Raw genomic sequence first — 18,341 nt, 5'->3', positions numbered from 1 at the left:
AAGAACATTACAGCTTCATGCCAGGCTAAGAGGGCCTTCAGAGGAAGGGGAGATCAGTTGGTTTGAAGAGGAGGCTGCTTGGAGGAAGAAGGGAACTAGGACTAAGCCTTGAATGGTAGGTAGACTACTAATCCATGGGGGGGGTGGAGTAGGGAGAAGGTGAAAAGGCTAAATGTGGAGACAGGAAAATGAAGACTTGTTCAGGGTGGGACAGACACTGGGCAGGCTGGAGGGTGGATTATTTGTGCTTCATTCACAGAACATGAAACTAGGGACTTGGGCAGGGGAGAATAAATCCATTCAGATCAGCTCCTTTAGGTTCCTCAGGCTGAAACTATGGAAATGTCCTGCCTCCGAAACAGGAGAAGGAATGAAAACATAAACCAGGAAAAGGGCCTCCAGGCAGCATTGGAAAAACCGTTCTGTTTAGACTGAAGTTTTCCATGGAGCATTTGCGGTTCTGAGAAATGAGCACATTACGGCTTGTGATCACCAAGGCCTGAGTCTTTCATTCTGGGGACTGTTTACCTGGTCACAGTTACAGCCCCTGGAGCCTCCATCAGTCTGGGCCAGCCCTAGCGCCAGCATCGGGGAGAGTGTGGGGGTCAGCATCAGGTCACCAGGAACACTCTCTGGAATGGGCCCTCACGTATGGCAATCCTGAACCCCATCAGAGCCCACATACCTTTAAGGCAGATGCCCTTCCTCCCTCTGCTATGCATTCCCACATGGACCTGATCAAGCCCAAGACCTTGAGTGGGAGAGCCAGAGAATGCTGGAGCTGGCAGGGACCTTGATCATCATGGAACCCAACCTCCTCATTTTGCAGAGGAGAAAAAAGAATCACAGAGAAAGGAAGTGAATTGCCTAAGATCTCAAAGCCAGTCAGTAGCATTGCCAGAAACCTCCTCTTCCAAATCAAAGGTCAAAGTTTTTCCTCTTACCCCATTCCATCCAATTCCTGTGGGGAAAGAGAATTGTAGGACTATAACATCTTAGATATGGAAAGGACTTTTTACATCAGAAGTCAGGAGACTTGGATTAAAATTTTGTGGTTTACTAGCTATGTGTTCTTGGGTGAGTAACATAACCCCTTTGGGTCTTAGTATCCTCATCAGTAAAATCAGGAGATAGGACAGTCTTCTCTCAAGTCCCTTCCAATTGCTTTGGCACAGTGTTTATTGGATTCTAAGGTCCCTCCTAGCTCTGACCTTCTATGTCCTAAAGTCCCTCTCAATTCTGACATTCTGTGTTCTAAGGTCCCTCTCAGTTCTGACCTATGTTCTAAGGTCCCTGCTAGCTCTGACCTTCTATGTTCTAAGGTCCCTGCTAGCTCTAACCTTCTATGTTCTAAGGTCCCTGCTAGCTCTGACCTTCTATGTTCTAAGGTCGCTCTCAATTCCAACATCTGTGTTTTAAGGTCCCTCCTAGATCTGATCCTTGATGTTCTAAAATCTCTCTCAGTTTTGATGTTCTATGTTCCGAGTTCCTTTCTAGCTCTGACATCCTGTGATCCAAGGTCCCTCCTAGATCTGACATTCTATGTTCTAAAGTCTCTCTCAGTTTGGATATTCTGTGTTCCAAGTTCTCTTCCAGCTCTGACATTCTGTATTCTAAGGTCCCTCTCAGTTCTGACATCCTGTATTCTAAAGTCCTTCCTAGCTCTAATATCCTAAGTTCCAAGGTCCTCCTATTTCTGATTTTTCTATGTTCTAAGGTTCCTCCTAGCTCTGATATTCTGTGTTCTAAGGTTCCACTCGAATCTGACCTCTTGTGTTCTAAGAGTCCTCTCAGCCCTGACATTCTGTGTTTTAAGGTTCCTCCTAGCTCTGACATCCTTTGTTCCAAGGTCTTTCCTAGTACTGACATCCTATGTTCTAAGGCGCCTTTCAGCTTTGCCATTCTTTCTTTTAAGATCTCTCTTGGTTCTGCCATGACCTGATCTAAGATTCTTGCCTGCTCCAATATCCTATGGTCTCAAGCCTCTCGTAGCTTGGATATCTAATGTTCTATAGCCTAAGGTCCCTTCCATCTCTCCGTCCTCTGAATGATCGCCTAATTTGATTCATTCCCCTCATTTAACAGAACAGACATATTTTTCATCCCTGGTATTGAACAGATTTTTAGAAGTCTGGGTTCTTTTTTCCCCTCAGAGGGTTAATATGCACCTTTCTGGAATGATAGAGTCATTTTTGCCTTGGAGTAGAGGGATGGATAAGAAGATATCTGAAGGCTTCTTTAGAACTTAGATTCTGGCCAAGAAACCACATTGGCTATGATTTAAAAAAAAAAAAAAAACAGAAGCTGGTCTCTGCCATGGTGAATATTTTCAGACTGTGAACCCTCTCTCCACTTTCCCAAAACCTGTCATTCCACTCATTTCCATGGCGGCAATGACTTGTCCAGCTTCCAGAATAAACACAACGTGGAGTGAGGGGAGGAAGCCAGTGACTTCAGAGGCTGTCCAGCCTGATCCAGCACAACTAAACTCAAATTGGGCTCCTGGCTATTTTGGCCAGAATTTTTCACCCACAACTTTGTGCTCCATCTCTGAGGCCCCAAGCAGGCAGGCAAGGTGCCACTCACTTTGTGAGATCATAGCATCATAAGTTTTTCAACCTGAAAGGGACCCTAGAGATCATCTATTTCAACCTCCTCATTTTACAGAGGAGGAAAAGCTATCTTTGTAAAGTTCTGGGGGAAGTGCCGGACTTGGAAAAACTAGGAAATTGGGATTCAAATCTACTCTTCCAGGATTTAAGATCATGAACTCAGAGTCCTAGAACCGAAAGGAATTCTAGAGGCCATCAAATCCAACTCCCTCATTTTGTGGATGAGGAAACTGAGGCAGAAAGAATGGAAATGACTGACTCAAAGTCACATGGCCAACATGTGGCAGGGCTGGGATTTGAATTCAAGACCTCTTTAATTCTAGTACTCTTTCCACTATTATACCCTTCCTAAACCATACTGTACAGCAGCTAAAACCAACCTTGCTTCACTTACTGCCTCACCCGGACCTGCCAAGCCCCAGGGCCCTTTCATGAGACAAGGCAAACACAGCAGCTCTACACACCAGGTCCAACAATGGGCCTTTGTTTCCTGGGGAAGTTTGCTCAGTTCCAGGGGATTTGAACAGGAATTTGTGGGATTGCAATTGATGGGACATATTAGACATGCACGGGGCTTTGATCCATGGAAGATCCAGATCTTTCCTAGTCCAGGGCTCACCCAGGTCTTTGTGTCTTCTTTGTCAGAAGCTGAACAGACAAGAACAAAGGAGATTTCAACAGGAGGCAGAAGAAAGAAAGCTAATGTCAGGGAAGGGCCACATCTGATTGTAAAGGCAAAAACTTGGGTCTTTCCTTGGCCCCTAGAGGAAATTTGGAGGGGTCACGCTGCCATCAATAATCCTCAGCTATTTGCAGGTCTGAGTCAAATTGCCCAATGGTTAGAACATTCATTCAATAAACAATGAGAACCTACTGTTTTAGAGACTGTGATACAAGTGATCAGGGAGAAATAAGAGCATATTGATGATAATAATAATAACATCCACTTTTGAGTGCTTAAGATTTGGATTATACTTTCACCAGGTAGATAGTTTATTATCATCTGCATTTTCCAAATGAAGAAATGAAGATTCAGAAGACAGTGAAATGTCCATGATCATACAGTTAATGAGAGAACCAACGCTGCTATGCTAAACTTGAGACCAGAAAGCCCTTTGTTCAAATTCCACTCCAAACACTTACAAAATGTGTGTCTTTGGGGCAAGTCATTTGACCTCTCTTTATTTTCCTCATCTATAAAACAAGGCGTTTGGACTCAACAGCTTCTAAGGTCCTTTCTGTCTTTAAATCTCTGGTCCTAGGCTCTTAAATGTTGGAAGAGTAGACCGGAACTCAAATTTCCCCAAACCATTTTATTGTCATGACCAATGTGGAAATATTTTTGCATGATAATACATTTACAACCCTGATCAGATTACTTACCCTCTCCAGGAGTGGGGAGGGGAGGGAAGGAAGGAGATGATTTGGGTTATATAATTTTGGAAAACAGATCTTGAAATTGTTATTACATGTAATTAGGAAAATAAAATCTTTGAAAAAAGCAGTGTTGTCCTTTTTAGTCACGAAAGTTTTCAAGTCTATGACTGAAACTGAGCCTATGAGTCATGACTCTTCATGATCCCATTTGGAGTTTTCTTGGATACTGAAATAGTTGGGCATTTCCTTCTCATTTTACAAATGAGGAAACTGAGGCAAACTGGGTTAAGTGACTTGTCCAGGGTCACTTTACTAGTAAATGTCTGAGACTAATTTGAACTCATGAAGATGAACCTTCCTGACTCTCAAGCCAAGCCCAATGCATTTTTGGTCACGTGATAAAGGCATAGTATCTGCCTTTGAGGAGTATATAGAGAAAGGCAGGAGGCAAGCAGGACTCACAGGTAAATATGACAGTCAATGGAAAAGAATGAAAAGTGGCAGGCTCAAGAAGAATGTCAGAACATGAATTCTCTAGACTTTAATAATGAAGAATGCTCAAAGTTTAGAGTAAACAAATTCCCTGGAACAAAAATGCGTAGTCGAGGAAAGCAAATTCCTGCAGCATTCATTTCCAAACATGTTTGTCTCATTTTGCAGCTTGAGTCCATCACCTCTTTATCAAAAGGTAGGAAACAGGCCTAATCACTGGTTCTAAGATGGTCATTACACTGGTCAGAGTTCTGAAGTCTTTCAAAATTGCTTTTCTTTATTATTATATGTTATTACTATTTTATACATCATTCTTCTGGTTCTGCTCACTTTTCCTTGTATCAGTTCATATAAGTCTTGATGGGTTTCTCTGAAATATTATATTTCATATAATTCAATAATATTCCATTACATTCATATGCTATAATTTGCTGACCCATTCAGAAACCCCTTTAGTTTCTAGTTGTCTGCCGCTTCAAAAAGAGTTGCTATCTTTTTTGTAAATATGAATCCTTTCCAACTTTTTTTATCTTTTTGGGTATAGGCTTAGTAGAGATACTTCTGGAGGTCAATGGATAAGAATAATTTAGTGAATGAGAGGGACAGGTTAGTTCCAAGTAGCTTGCTAGAATTTGTCTATGCCAATTTTCAACTACAGCAATGGTGCATTAATGTCCCTGTTTTCCTTTAATCCCTCTAATATGTGGCATTTCCATTTTTTTTGGCCATCTCTGACAATTAAATGCATGTAAGGGAGAACTCAGAAGTTGCTTTAATTTTCATTTCTCTAATTTTTAGTGACTTGGAGCATTTTTTCAAATAGTTGTTGATAGCCTATATTTTCTTCTTGGAAAATTGTCCTTTATCAGATTGGATATTGATTCTTTTTCCTATAAATTTAAATCCATTGGAAATTCATCAAAAAAACTTGGCTTACATTTTTTTCTTCCAGTTTATTATTTCCCTTCTAATTGTAATTGCATTGGTTTTGTTTGTGTAACAACTTAATTTTTTGTAATCAAAATCCCATTTTATCTTCTGTGATTCTCTCTTTTCCTGATTTGGCTGTGAATTTTTTTCTTTTCTAGGGATCTGAAAGGTATTTTCTTCCTGGCTTCTCTAATTTCTTTATGATATGACCTTTAATATCTAAATCCTGTGACCATTTGGAGGTTTGATGGTGTACTTGGTGTGAGGTGTTGGTCTATACATAATTTCTGCCCATATGCTATCTAGTTTTCCCAGCAGTTTTTTCCCAAAATATGACTCTTTTCTTTTGCAGACCAGAATATTAAATTATAGAAATTTAAAATGATTTGTCAAAGTCCCCACGGGAAAAAAGTGGCAAATCTGGGATTTATCAGTGCTTCTTAGGAACAGTAACTTCTAGCTGTAACACTTGCCAGGTGTGTGACTATACATAAGAGACTTGCCCTCTCAGCATCCCTTTTCTCCCTTGTAAAATGAAGACTATAATAGGTACAATACCTGTGTCCCAGTGCTATTGTGGCCAAAGCACTCTGGCAAAATAGATACAATAGATAAAACTATCTACAAATGGAGTTAACTCGATTCCACACATATTCTATTAAGTACCTCTTATATTTCACCAGAACCTAGCACAGTGCTTGGTACACCTTATAGTAGTTTAATACATTTGTGTTCAATGATTGATGTACTATCAAATTCATCTAAATTATAGCTGAATAGGAAAAACAGATCCTGTCCTCAAGGAGTTTACTGGGGTGGAGGGTGGCAAAAAGGAGAAAGTACAGAAAAGAAAGACCTCGCTGGGATTTGAAAACCTGACTCCTGCTTACAAATCAGGTATTTTAGCCATCTGAGATACTTTTCCTCCTTCTCCTCCTTTTCCTCTTCCTCCTCCTCATTATTCTTATTATTATATTGGCATTAGACTGATCTTGGACTCAGATTTGTAGCCATAGCCCATGGTAGTTTGAGGCTAGGACACCTCTTTAACCCTTTGTGAAAACTGAACCCTTGACATCCTGTGTGGCACATTTGTAAAGTTGGGATCTCAGAGAGTAAGTCTTACCTGTGGCTACCTTGAGGATAGTGGGGATTTCTGTGTGAGTCCCCAAAAGTGAATAGCAGGAGTAGGATCCAAAGGATTGAGAGCTGCAAATAATCCTACAGATTCTTCAGGGATCTAGTTCCACCCTCTCACCTCCACTCCTCATTCTACCCAAGACTTCATTGAGGTACAAGAAGAGAAAAATGATTTGTCTGAGGCCACACAGGTAGTAAGTAACAGATCCGACAGACTGGTTGAAAGGTCTGAGTTGATTACAATCAACCTGGGAACAGCTTGTGATGATAGACTGACCCTAGCTTGGGCTTAGTAGCGTTAACCTGAATAGTTTCTTTTGCAGAATTTGCTTTCCTAAGAATACAAGAAAGAAACATCAATACCAGACAACTTAAAAGCAAAATAAAACAGAAACAAAGCCCAGATTCCTTCAGAGAATAGTAATGGCTGGAGGGGAGGGACCACAAGAAGATTCATTCTTTTTAAAATATAATTTTATTTTTAAAATATTTTTCCATGGTTACATGATTCATGGTCTCTCCCTCTCCTCTTCCCTACCCCCTCCTGGAGCTGACAAGCAATTCCACTGAGTTATACATGTATTATCATGTAAAACCTACTTCCATATAATTCATTTTTGTAAAAGAATAATTCTAAAAAACTGAAAGCCCAAATCATACACTCATATATACAAATGATAACTCATTTGGTTTTCTTCTGAATTTCTACTCCCACAGTTCTTTCTCTAGATGTGGATAGCATTTTTTCTGATAAATCCCCTGGGATTGTACTGGATCATTACATTGCTATTAGTAGCAAAGTCTATTATGTTTGATCATCCTACAATGTTTCAGTTACTGTGTACAATGTTCTCCTGGTTCTGCTCATTTCACTCCTCATCAGTTCATGTAGGTCCTTCCAGTTCTTATAGAAAGCAAGTGATTCATCATTCTCTATAGCACAATAGTATTCCATCACCACCATATACCCCAATTTGTTCAGCCATTCCCCAATCAAGGGACATCCCCTCATTTTCCAAAATTTTTGCCACCACAAAAAGCATAGCTATAAATATTTTTTTACAGATTGTGCCCCATTTTTTGTCTCTTTGGGATACAAACCTCGTAGAGGTATTACTGGATCATAATTCATTCTTTTTAAAAGTGTGAAATACGTTGAGAGAAGAGGAGATGCTGACTTGAAGATCACATATTTGTAAACTTGTGGATCTGGAAAGGACCTTAGAAGTTATCCAGTTCAGGGTTTCACACCCCCAACTAAATTGGGAACTGAGAAAAGATCTAAATTGTCCATTCTAGACCATTGTGACCTTGACATTTCAGGAGATGGAAATCCAGAGCTGAAGAGAAGGAAGGTGCCAGGGATGAACAGGACACACAAAGAGGAAGAATGGGGAGAAGTGTGGACAGTTTTAAAGTTTTGTTGGTTTTGATGTTTAGGTAGCAATAGTTTTTCATGTGATAAAAATTTGTCCACAAACTACTGAATAGCATAAATATTGAGATGGTCTAACATGAACAGGAATAAGGATTCTCCTCTATGGGATCACTGGTAAATGGCCATTCAGCTTCTGAATAAAGTCTTAATAGTGATGGGGAGGTCATTACCTACCAAGGCAATCCATGCTATTTTTGGAAATTCTGGTAATTAGAAAGCTCTTTATACTGAGTCAAAATAAACTTCTCTTTAATTCCCTACCCACCATTGTTTCTAGTTCTTCCGGCATGAGAAGTAGCCAACGTTGTACCCAAGATAAGAATATAAAATTGTGCCCCCCTATCTTAATGACATACTGCACTCAGAGGAATAAAAGCATGCTTTGTATATTATCTGTCCCTCTCAGCTTAAGCATCCAAGAGAAATGTTTCACTTCTCTCAGTCTTTAAATAGCTCTAAGTTCTTGCCCTTTATAGAGTGTATAAAATATTTCATCTCCATTCCTCATAACAACCTTTTAGATATTTGAAGACATCTATCATGTTCTTCCCTAAGTCTTCTCTCCTCAAGCTAAACATCCCCAGTGGTCCAATCTTCTCAAGATGTGACCTCATCACTTTGTGGTACCACCAATTTTCTTATTGCTGAACCTATGCATCTCTTTTTTTTTAACCCTTACCTTCCGTCTTGGAATCAATACTGTGTATTGGTTCCAAGGTAGAAGAGTAGTAAGGGCTAGGCAATGGGGGTCAAGTGACTTGCCCAGGGTCACACAGCTGGGAAGTGTCTGAGGCCAGATTTGAATCTAGGCCCTCCCATCTCTAGGCCTGACTCTCAATCCACTGAGCCACCCAACTGCGCCCCCCACCCCCCATGCATCTCTTAATGTATCCAAAGACCTCATTGACTTTGTTGACTTTCCAGGTCACCCTTTTGACTGATAATGATCTTGTAGTCCTCTAAGAACTCCAGATCCCCTTCACATGAAATGTTATGAAGCTATTGTTCCCTAGTTAATTTCATACTTGAAGAGCTGATTTTTTGATCCCTACTTGGATTTTTTTTTAACCCAGTCTGTGATTTCTTTGGTCTAGGGAGGGAGAGAACAAACATTTACTACATTGCAGGCATTGTGTTTAGCACTTTACAAATATTATCTCATTCGATCACTTCATTAATCCTAGGAGGTGGGTGCTAATATTATGCCCTTTTTATTAGGTAAGGCAACTGAGTCAGACAGTTTAAGTGACTTGCTAGGGCCAGTCAAGGAAGCAGCAGTTAAGTGTTTGAGGTCAGATATGAACTAAGGTTTGCCTGACTCTAGGCACAGCTCTCTTCCAACTGTATCACCTAGCAGAGATACAGAACTCTCAAAGAGGAAATTCTATCAATGCACTTTATAATCTTAGAGGATTTCCTAGAAGATTGAGGGTTTAAGTGACATATACTTGCATTGTCAGAGTCAGGACCTGAACCCAGGTCTCCCTGATACCAGGGCCAGATATCTCCATTAAACTAGTTTGCATCTTGATTTATCTTCACTAAATTTCACATTAGATTTGACCCAATGTTTCATCCTATCAAGCTCTTTTTAATCCCAATCTTTCCATCTATTATGTGAAATATCTCTTCCAGCTTCATGTCATCCACAACTTTGAGAAGGGTACCATTTATACCTCTTTCAAAATAATTGATAAAAACATTCCTATCTTGAACAGGAAAGGGCCCCAGAGGTCAACTAACCCAACTCCCTCATTTTACAAATAAGGAAACTGAGGCCCATTAAGATTAAGTGACTTGTCCATGGTCATACACATAAGAAGCATCAGGGATCCCAGGTCTTCTGATTCCACAGCCAGCCTCTTTTTACTGTACCTGTGTTAACCAGAACAGGATGAAGGACAGTATTCTGGGGCCCTCCACCTCTTTCCAGTTCGATATTAATTAATATACTTTGAGTCCATTTATTCAGCCAGTTCTAAATTTTTCTAACTGAACTATCAGGTAGCCTACATCTCTTCAACTTATCTACAAGGGATAGGAGAAACTTCATCAAAAGCCTTCCTCAGTTCTAGATACACATATGTATGTCTAACATTTTGTGATCCACCAGCATGGAAACCCTTTCAAAGATAAAAATGTGGTTAGCGTGGCCCTACTTGTTTTCAGTGAACCTACATTAGCTTCCAGTGAATGCTATTTCCCTTTCCAAATCCTCACAAACTGTTTATCTATATCTTCATCCAGTAGCTCTAGTAATAAATGTAATCCTTTTCCTCCATGATATCCCATAAGCTATTTGAAGACAATGACGGGGTTCCCACTAGGTCTTTTCTTCTCTACATTGAATACTCATGGTTACTTCTTCTTTGAAACACTTCACCCAAAAGAAGGATTTTTATCAAACAGAAGTCCCAGACAATACAATGCCAGGAAGAAGACAGGATGTCATTTCAGGTCCGTGTACACAGAGAAAGACACTATCCCATCAGGGAATTGGGTTTGCCTAGGAGGGAGAAGAGGGAGAATGGAGCTTTTGATGTTGGGATCAAGCCTGTGAAAGCTTTCTTTTTTGTATTGGGCGTGGGAGAGAGAGAGCAAGTCGGGGTGGGGAGGTGGGGAGGAGAGTTATACTTCTCACAGGGCTGGCAGGAAAGGGTTCATCTTTCAATTCAATCATGAAGAAAGAATAGAGAACAACTCAGAGACAAGACAAGGCCCTTTGAATATGATGCTGTCTGGGGAGCTTTGAATGATTTCCACTCTCTCTGAGCACCAAGGAAACTCATTCTAGCACAATATAAAGAACATAAGGCATAGCCTCATAATGATCCAAGTTGGGCTAAAATGGAGTGGCTGCCTCAGCAGGGACTGAGCTCCTTGTTAATGAACATGTCAAAGCAGAAGCTGGAAAGCCATTCACCAGATAGTCCCTCAGTAGAGAGTTAGTTCAGGCTCATCATGTTACAGGTGAGAAAAATGAAATGATGGGAATTAAGTGACTTAAATAATCCAATTCACACAGGTAGTGTCAGAGACAATATCTGAATACATATTGCCTCTGTACCTTACCTTCTGAATCTCAGTTATCTCCTCTGTAAAATGGGGACAGTAATACTCTGCCTACCTCTCAGGATTGTTTTGAGAAAAATACTCCCTAACCTTCAGAGCACAATATAAATGGGAATTCTAATAGATGCTTGCTAAACATTGACTGAAAGCTGTAGTTGTTTTGTCTCCTGGATTCTTGACTTCCTTCAAGTCCCAGCTAAAAATCTCACCTCCTACAAGAAGTCTTTCTCCATTCTTTCATGTTAGTATTTTCCCTCTGGTGATTACTTCCAATTTATCTTGTCTACATCTTGTTTGTACATAAAAGGAATGAGCATTTATTAAACACTTACTATGTTCTAAGTGAAGCACTTTACAAATATTGCCTCAATTAATGTTATTTGCCTACCCTCCCCACACACCATTCAAATATGAACTCCTTGAGGGCAGGCATTATTTTTGCCCTTTTTTGCCTCCCCAGGGCTCAGCATAGTTTTAGCAGCTATTAGTAGGAGCCTAATAAATGCTTGTGGATTGACTGATTATGGTTGAATTTCTATTCCTATTTTAAGGTACAAAGCCATTTCTTCTATTCTGGCTTCTATTCTGTAAAGATCTTTTTCCACCTCTTCCCCACTTCACCATGAATTCTTCACCTCTCCAAGACATCTAAACGATACTGCACATTTTAGTAGATTGCCTAATGCTCTAAAGTTTACAATATATTTTATATCTATTAGCTCAGCAAGATCACACAGCCCTGTGAAGTCTGTACTCCAGATGATGTTATCCCCATTTAAAAAATGAGAGTTTTAGAACTAGAAAAATCTAACCATCAAATAAATAAAAAAGAAATTAAGGAGATAAATGGAATTTAAGGAAAGTTAGATATGATTTACCTCTGGAGAAAACTGAATGGGAATACAAAGAAGTATACCTTTTTCTCAGTTGTACATGGCACCTACATAAAAACTGACCACAAAAACCTTACAATTAACTGAAAAGCAGAAATATCAAATGCATCCTTTTCAGATCATAATGCAATGCAAATTACATTCAGTGAATAGTGTTGGAAGCATAGAATAAAAATTAATTAAAAACCAATAATATCTAATCCTAAAGAATGAATGGGGAGAGTACTTCTGGGTAAACACGGCAGCAATCTAGACACAGTACTCTTCTTTTCCTCAGCACCCACCAATATAGACTACCTCAAAAGACCAAAATAAAACAAAAAACAAATTCACAAGAACGAAGGGACTCTACAGTAGGACACAGCATTGAAGGTATGTGGGATTTGGGCATTTCCACACTATAAGGGGGTGAAAAAGCTCCCATCAAAATGTGAGCTGATCTACCCTCCACCATGCCACCTACCAAGTCAGTCAGAGCCAGTGCATGCCAAAATCAGTGAGTGAACAAGGGGAACCTCTAGAATGAGTGAGGGGCACCTCTAGGTCCTTGAGAGCTGAGTAAGACCACCAAAGACCTATCCCTGAGAGCAGCTATACCTGAAACCCCAGCAGGCTGAAGAGCTGTGGGTGCTCACAGGAAAATAACACAGAGAAGGGCAGTAAACAGCAGAAGCTGTGGAGATTCAAGAGCTGACCCCAGGCAAAATCCTTGCTCTTTAACTCCATACACAGAGAGCCTGCCCATCTCACTCAGATTTATGATTAAAAAGGGAAGGAAAAACCTCCACAGTGATGGCAACCTCCCTCCAAGAAAAACAAGATGAAGGGATTGACCCTGGAAAATTTTTACGGAGGAAAAACCCAGGCTACAGAGGAAATAGAAGAGGAAATTAAAATAAATGTGCCAAAAACTTCCCCCCAAAAATGGAAATTGTCCACAAGCTCTTAAAGAATTTAAATTGGAGCTTATCAAGAAGATTGAAGCCTTCTGGCAAGAAAAGTGGGAAATAGTTCAAAGAGAAAACAACAGTTTAAAGGACAAGAACTCCAAATTGGAGAAACAGTTGGAAGCCATGAAAAGCAGGATAGACCAAACCAAAAAGAAAAATCAGTCTTTAAAGACCAGAATTAGGCAATTGGAAGACAATGATCTTGCAAGACAGCAAGAATGAATAAAGCAAAGTCAAAAGACTGACAAAATAGAAGAAAACAAAGTATCTCACTGAGAAAATGACAGATCAGGAAAACAGATCATGGAGAGACAATTTGAGGATCATTGATCTACCTGGAAAGCCAGAAATAAACAGAAATATTGACATCATGCTACAATAAATCATCCAAGAAAACTGTCTTGATGTTCTTGACCAAGGAGGAAAAATAGACATTGAAAGAGTTCATAGAACACCCTCTATACTAAATTCTCAAAAGACACCCCCCAGGAACGTAATTGCCAAATTCCAGAACTTTCAAGCTACGGAAAAAAAATTCTACAAGAAGCCAAAATGAGACACCAATCAGGATGACACAAGACCTGGCAGCTTCGACACTAAAGGACTGCAAGGCTTGGAACATGATATTCAGAAAGGCAAGAGAATTGGGTTTTCAACCAAGGATCACCTATCCATCAAAACTGACTATATACTTCCAGGGGAAATTATGGGCATTCAACAAAATAGAAGATTTCCAAGTATTTGTAAAGAAAAGACCAGAACAAAGTGGAAAGTTTGATATTCAAACACAAAGATCAAGAGAAACATGGAAAGGTAAATAAGAAAGAGAGGAAAAAGGAGAAAAAAATGTTTTTATTCAAACTTTCTTCTTTAAGGGCTACAATAAGATAAAATTATATATATTAATATATGGGGGAAATTTTACTTGTAATTCTCAATTATATTCACTATTATAGAAATTAGAAGAGCCATTCACAGGAAGAGATTGGGGCATTAAAGGCTATAAGATGATATGCAAAAAAAAAGAAAAAGGGAGGGAGGGAATCAAGGATGGCACCAAAAGATACTTGAAGAAATAAATTAAGGATCATCTTAATCACACAAAGATATGCATGGGAAGGGGAGGGGAAGAATACTCTTATAAGAAGGAGAGGAAGAGAGTGCTAAAAGGTAATACTTAAAGCTAACTCTCAGTGAAATCAATTCTGAGAAGGAAGAACATCTAGATCAATTGGGGTCTTGAATTCTGTCTTATCCTACAGGGAAAGTGCAAAGGGAAAACAAAGGGGGCGAGGGAGTACAAAAAGGGAGGGAAAGAGATGGGGGAGGGAACTTAACAGACCCTAAAAAAATAAGAAGGGAACAAAAAGGGAGAGGTTAAAAAGAGAAGCATATCAAGGGAGATTCGGGGGATTTATTAAAAGAAAACCACTGGTTAAAAAGGATATAGCAAAAGAAGAAAGGAAAGAACTAGGAGAGGATATCAAAATGCTGAGGAATACACAAGTGACAAATATAACTTTGAAAGTGAATAAGATGAACTCACCCATAAAACAAAAACAAATAGGAGAGTGGATCAGAATCCAAAATCCTACCATATGTTGTCTACAAGAAACACACCTGAGGTGGGTGGATACTCACAAGGTTAGAATCAAAGGTTGGAGCAAAACCTATTGGGCCTCAACTGACAGAAAGAAGCAGGAGTTGCAATCATAATATCTGACAAAGCCAAAGTAAAAATAGATATGATTAAAAGGGATAAGGAAGGTAAATATGTCCTGATAAAATGCAGTATAGACAATGAAGAAATATCACTAATAAACATGTATGCACCAAATGGTATAGCATCCAAATTTCTAAAGGAGAAACTAGTAGAATTGAAGGAGGAAATAGATAGTAAAATTATACTAGTGGGAGACCTGAACCTACCACTCTCAAATTTAGATAAATCAAATAAAAAACAAATAAGAAAGAGGTAAAAGAGGTGAATGAAATCTTAGAAAAATTAGAGTTAATAGATATATGGAGAAAAATAAATAGGGACAAAAAGGAATATACCTTCTTTTCAGCAGCACATGGTACATTCACAAAGATTGACCATGTACTAGGTCATAAAAACATGGCAAACAAATGCAGAAAAGCAGAAATAATAAACGCAACCTTTTCAGATCATAATGCAATAAAAATAATGATCAGTAAAGATACATGGAGAGCCAAATCAAAAATTAATTGGAAATTAAATAATATGATTCTCCAAAATTGGTTAGTTAGAGAACAAATCATAGAAACAATAATTTCATTGAGGAAAATTACAATGATGAGATATCCTTTCAAAATCTATGGGATGAAGCCAAAGCAGTACTCAGGGGAAAATTTATATCCTTGAGTTCATATATTAACAAATTAGGGAGGGCAGAGGTCAATGAATTGGACATGCAAATCAAAAAATTTGAAAGCGAACAAATTAAAAATCCCCAGAAGAAAACTAAATTAGAGATCCTAAAAACTAAGGAAGAAAATAATAAAATCAAAAGTGAAAGAACTATTGAACTAATGAATAAGAATAGAAGCTGGTATTTTGAAAAAACAAACAAAATAGACAAAGTATTGGTCAATCTAATAAAAAAGGAAAGAAGAAAACCAAATTAACAGTATCATAGATGAAAAGTGAGACCTCACCTCCAATGAAGATGAAATTAAGGCAATTATTAAAAACTATTTTGCCCAATTATATGACAATAAATATGACAATCTAGGTGATATGGATGAATATTTACAAAAATATAAATTGCCTAGATTAACAGAATAAGAAATAGAATTCTTAAATAATCCCATATCAGAAAAAGAAATTGAACAAGCCATCAAAGAACTCCCTAAGAAAAAATCCCCAGGATCTGATGGATTCACAAGTGAATTCTATCAAACATTCAAAGAACAACTAATCCCAATACTATACAAACTATTTGATATAATAAGCCAAGGGGGGTTGGGGGGTGTTCTACCAAATTCCTTTCATGACACAAATATGGTACTGATTCCAAAGTCAGGCAGGTCAAAAATAGAGAAAGAAAACTACAGACCAATTTCCTTAATGAACATAGATGCAAAAATCGTGAATAGGATACTAACAGAAAGACCCCAGCAAGTCATCACAAGGGTTATTCATTATGATCAGGTGGGATTCATACCAGGAATGCAAGGATGATTCAATATTAGGAAAACCATCCTTTTTTTAATTTTTTTTACATAATTTACCATATCAACAAACAAACCAACAAAAATCACATGATTATCTCAATAGACTCAGAAAAAGCCTTTGACAAAATACAACACTCATTCCTATTGAAAACCATCAGCAAACATCATCTGCAATGGAGATAAACTAAATGCATTCACAATAAGATCAGGAGTGAAACAAGGATGCCCATTATCATCTATTATTTAACATTGTACTAGAAACACAAGGAGTAGCAATTAAAAAAGAAAAAGAAATTGAAGGTATTAAAATTGGCGCTGAGGAGACCAAGCTATCACTCTTTGCAGATGATATGATGGTCTACTTAAAGAATCCTAGATAATCAACTACAAAGCTAATGAAAATAATCAAAAACTTTAGCAAAGTTGCAGGATACAAAATAAACCCACATAAGTCATCAGCATTTATCTCCAACACATATCAGCAGCAGGAATTAGAAAGAGAAATTCCATTTAAAATCACCCTAGACAATATAAAGTACTTAGGAATCTATCTCCCAAGACAAACACAGGAACTATATGAACACAACTACAAAACACTCTCCAAACAATTAAAACTAGATCCAAACAATTGGAAAAACATTAACTGCTCATGGGTAGGATGAGCCAACATAATAAAAATGACCATCCTACCCAAACTTACTTACTTATTTAGTGCCATACCCATTGAAATACCAAAAAAAAATTTTACTGAATTAGAAAAAACCATAATAAAGTTCATTTGGAAGAACAAAAGATCAAGGATATGCAGGGAAATCATGAAAAAAATATGAAGGAAGGTAGTCTTGCAGTACCAGATCTCAAACTATACTATAAGCGGTGGTCATCAAAACAATATGGTAATGGCTAAGAGACAGAAAGGAAAATCAGTGGAATAGACTTGGGGTATGTGACCTCAGCAAGACAGTCTATGATAAGCCCAAAGATCCCAGTTTTGGGGGACCAAAATTCACTATTTGATAAAAACTGATGGGAAAATTGGAAGACAATATGGGGGAGATTAGGCTTGGATCAACACCTCACACCCTACACCAAGATAAACTCAGAATGGGTGAACGACTTGAGCATAAAGAAGGAAACTATAAGTAACTTAGATGAACACAGAATAGTATATATGTCAGACCTTTGGGAAAGGAAAGTTTTTAAAACCAAGCAAGACTTGGAAAAAATCACAAAATGTAAAATAAATAATTTTGATTACATCAAATTAAAAAAATTTTCATACAAATAATACCAATGTAACCAAAATTAGAAGGGAAGTAACAAATTGGGAAACAATCTTCATAACAAAAACCTCTGAAAAAGGTCTAATTACTCAAATATACAAACTAAATCAATTGTACAAGAAATCAAGCCATTCTCCAATTGATAAATGGGCAAGGGACATGAATAGGTAATTTTCAGTCAAAGAAGTCAAAACTATTAATAAGCACATGAAAAAATGTTCTAAATCTCTTATAATCAGAGAGATGCAAATCAAAACAACTCTGAGGTATCACCTCACACCTAGCAGATTGGCCAACATGACAACAAAGGAAAGTAATGAATGCTGGAGGGGATGTGGAAAAGTTGGGACATTAATTCATTGCTGGTGGAGTTGTGAATTGATCCAACCATTCTGGAGGGCAATTTGGAACTATGTCCTAAGGGCGATAAAAGATTGTCTGCCCTTTGATCCAGCCATAGCACTGCTGGGTTTGTACCCCAAAGAGATAATAAGGAAAAAGACTTGAACAAGAATATTCATAGCTGCAGTCTTTGTGGTGGCCAAAAATTGGAAAGCGAGGGGATGCCCATCAATTGGGGAATGGCTGAACAAATTGTGGTATATGTTGGTGATGGAATACTATTGTGCTCAAAGAAATAATAAACTGGAGAAATTCCATGGGAACTTGAACAACCTCCAGGAAGTGATGCAGAGAAAAAGTAGCTGAACCAGGAGAACATTGTACACAGAGACTGATACACTGTGGTACAATTGAATATAATGGACTTCTCCATTAGTGGAAATGCAGTGATCCTGAACAACTTGGCGGAATGTATTAGAAAGAACACTATCCACATTCAGAGGAAAACCTGTGGGAGTAGAAACACCAAAGAAAAACAACTGCTTGATCACATGGGTCAAGGAGGATATGATTGGGGATATAGACCCTAAATGAACATCCTAGTGCAAATGTCA

Source organism: Monodelphis domestica, chromosome 6 (genome assembly GCF_027887165.1).
Source record: "Monodelphis domestica isolate mMonDom1 chromosome 6, mMonDom1.pri, whole genome shotgun sequence".
NCBI lineage: Eukaryota > Metazoa > Chordata > Mammalia > Didelphimorphia > Didelphidae > Monodelphis > Monodelphis domestica.
Note: the sequence above shows the minus strand (reverse complement) of the source record.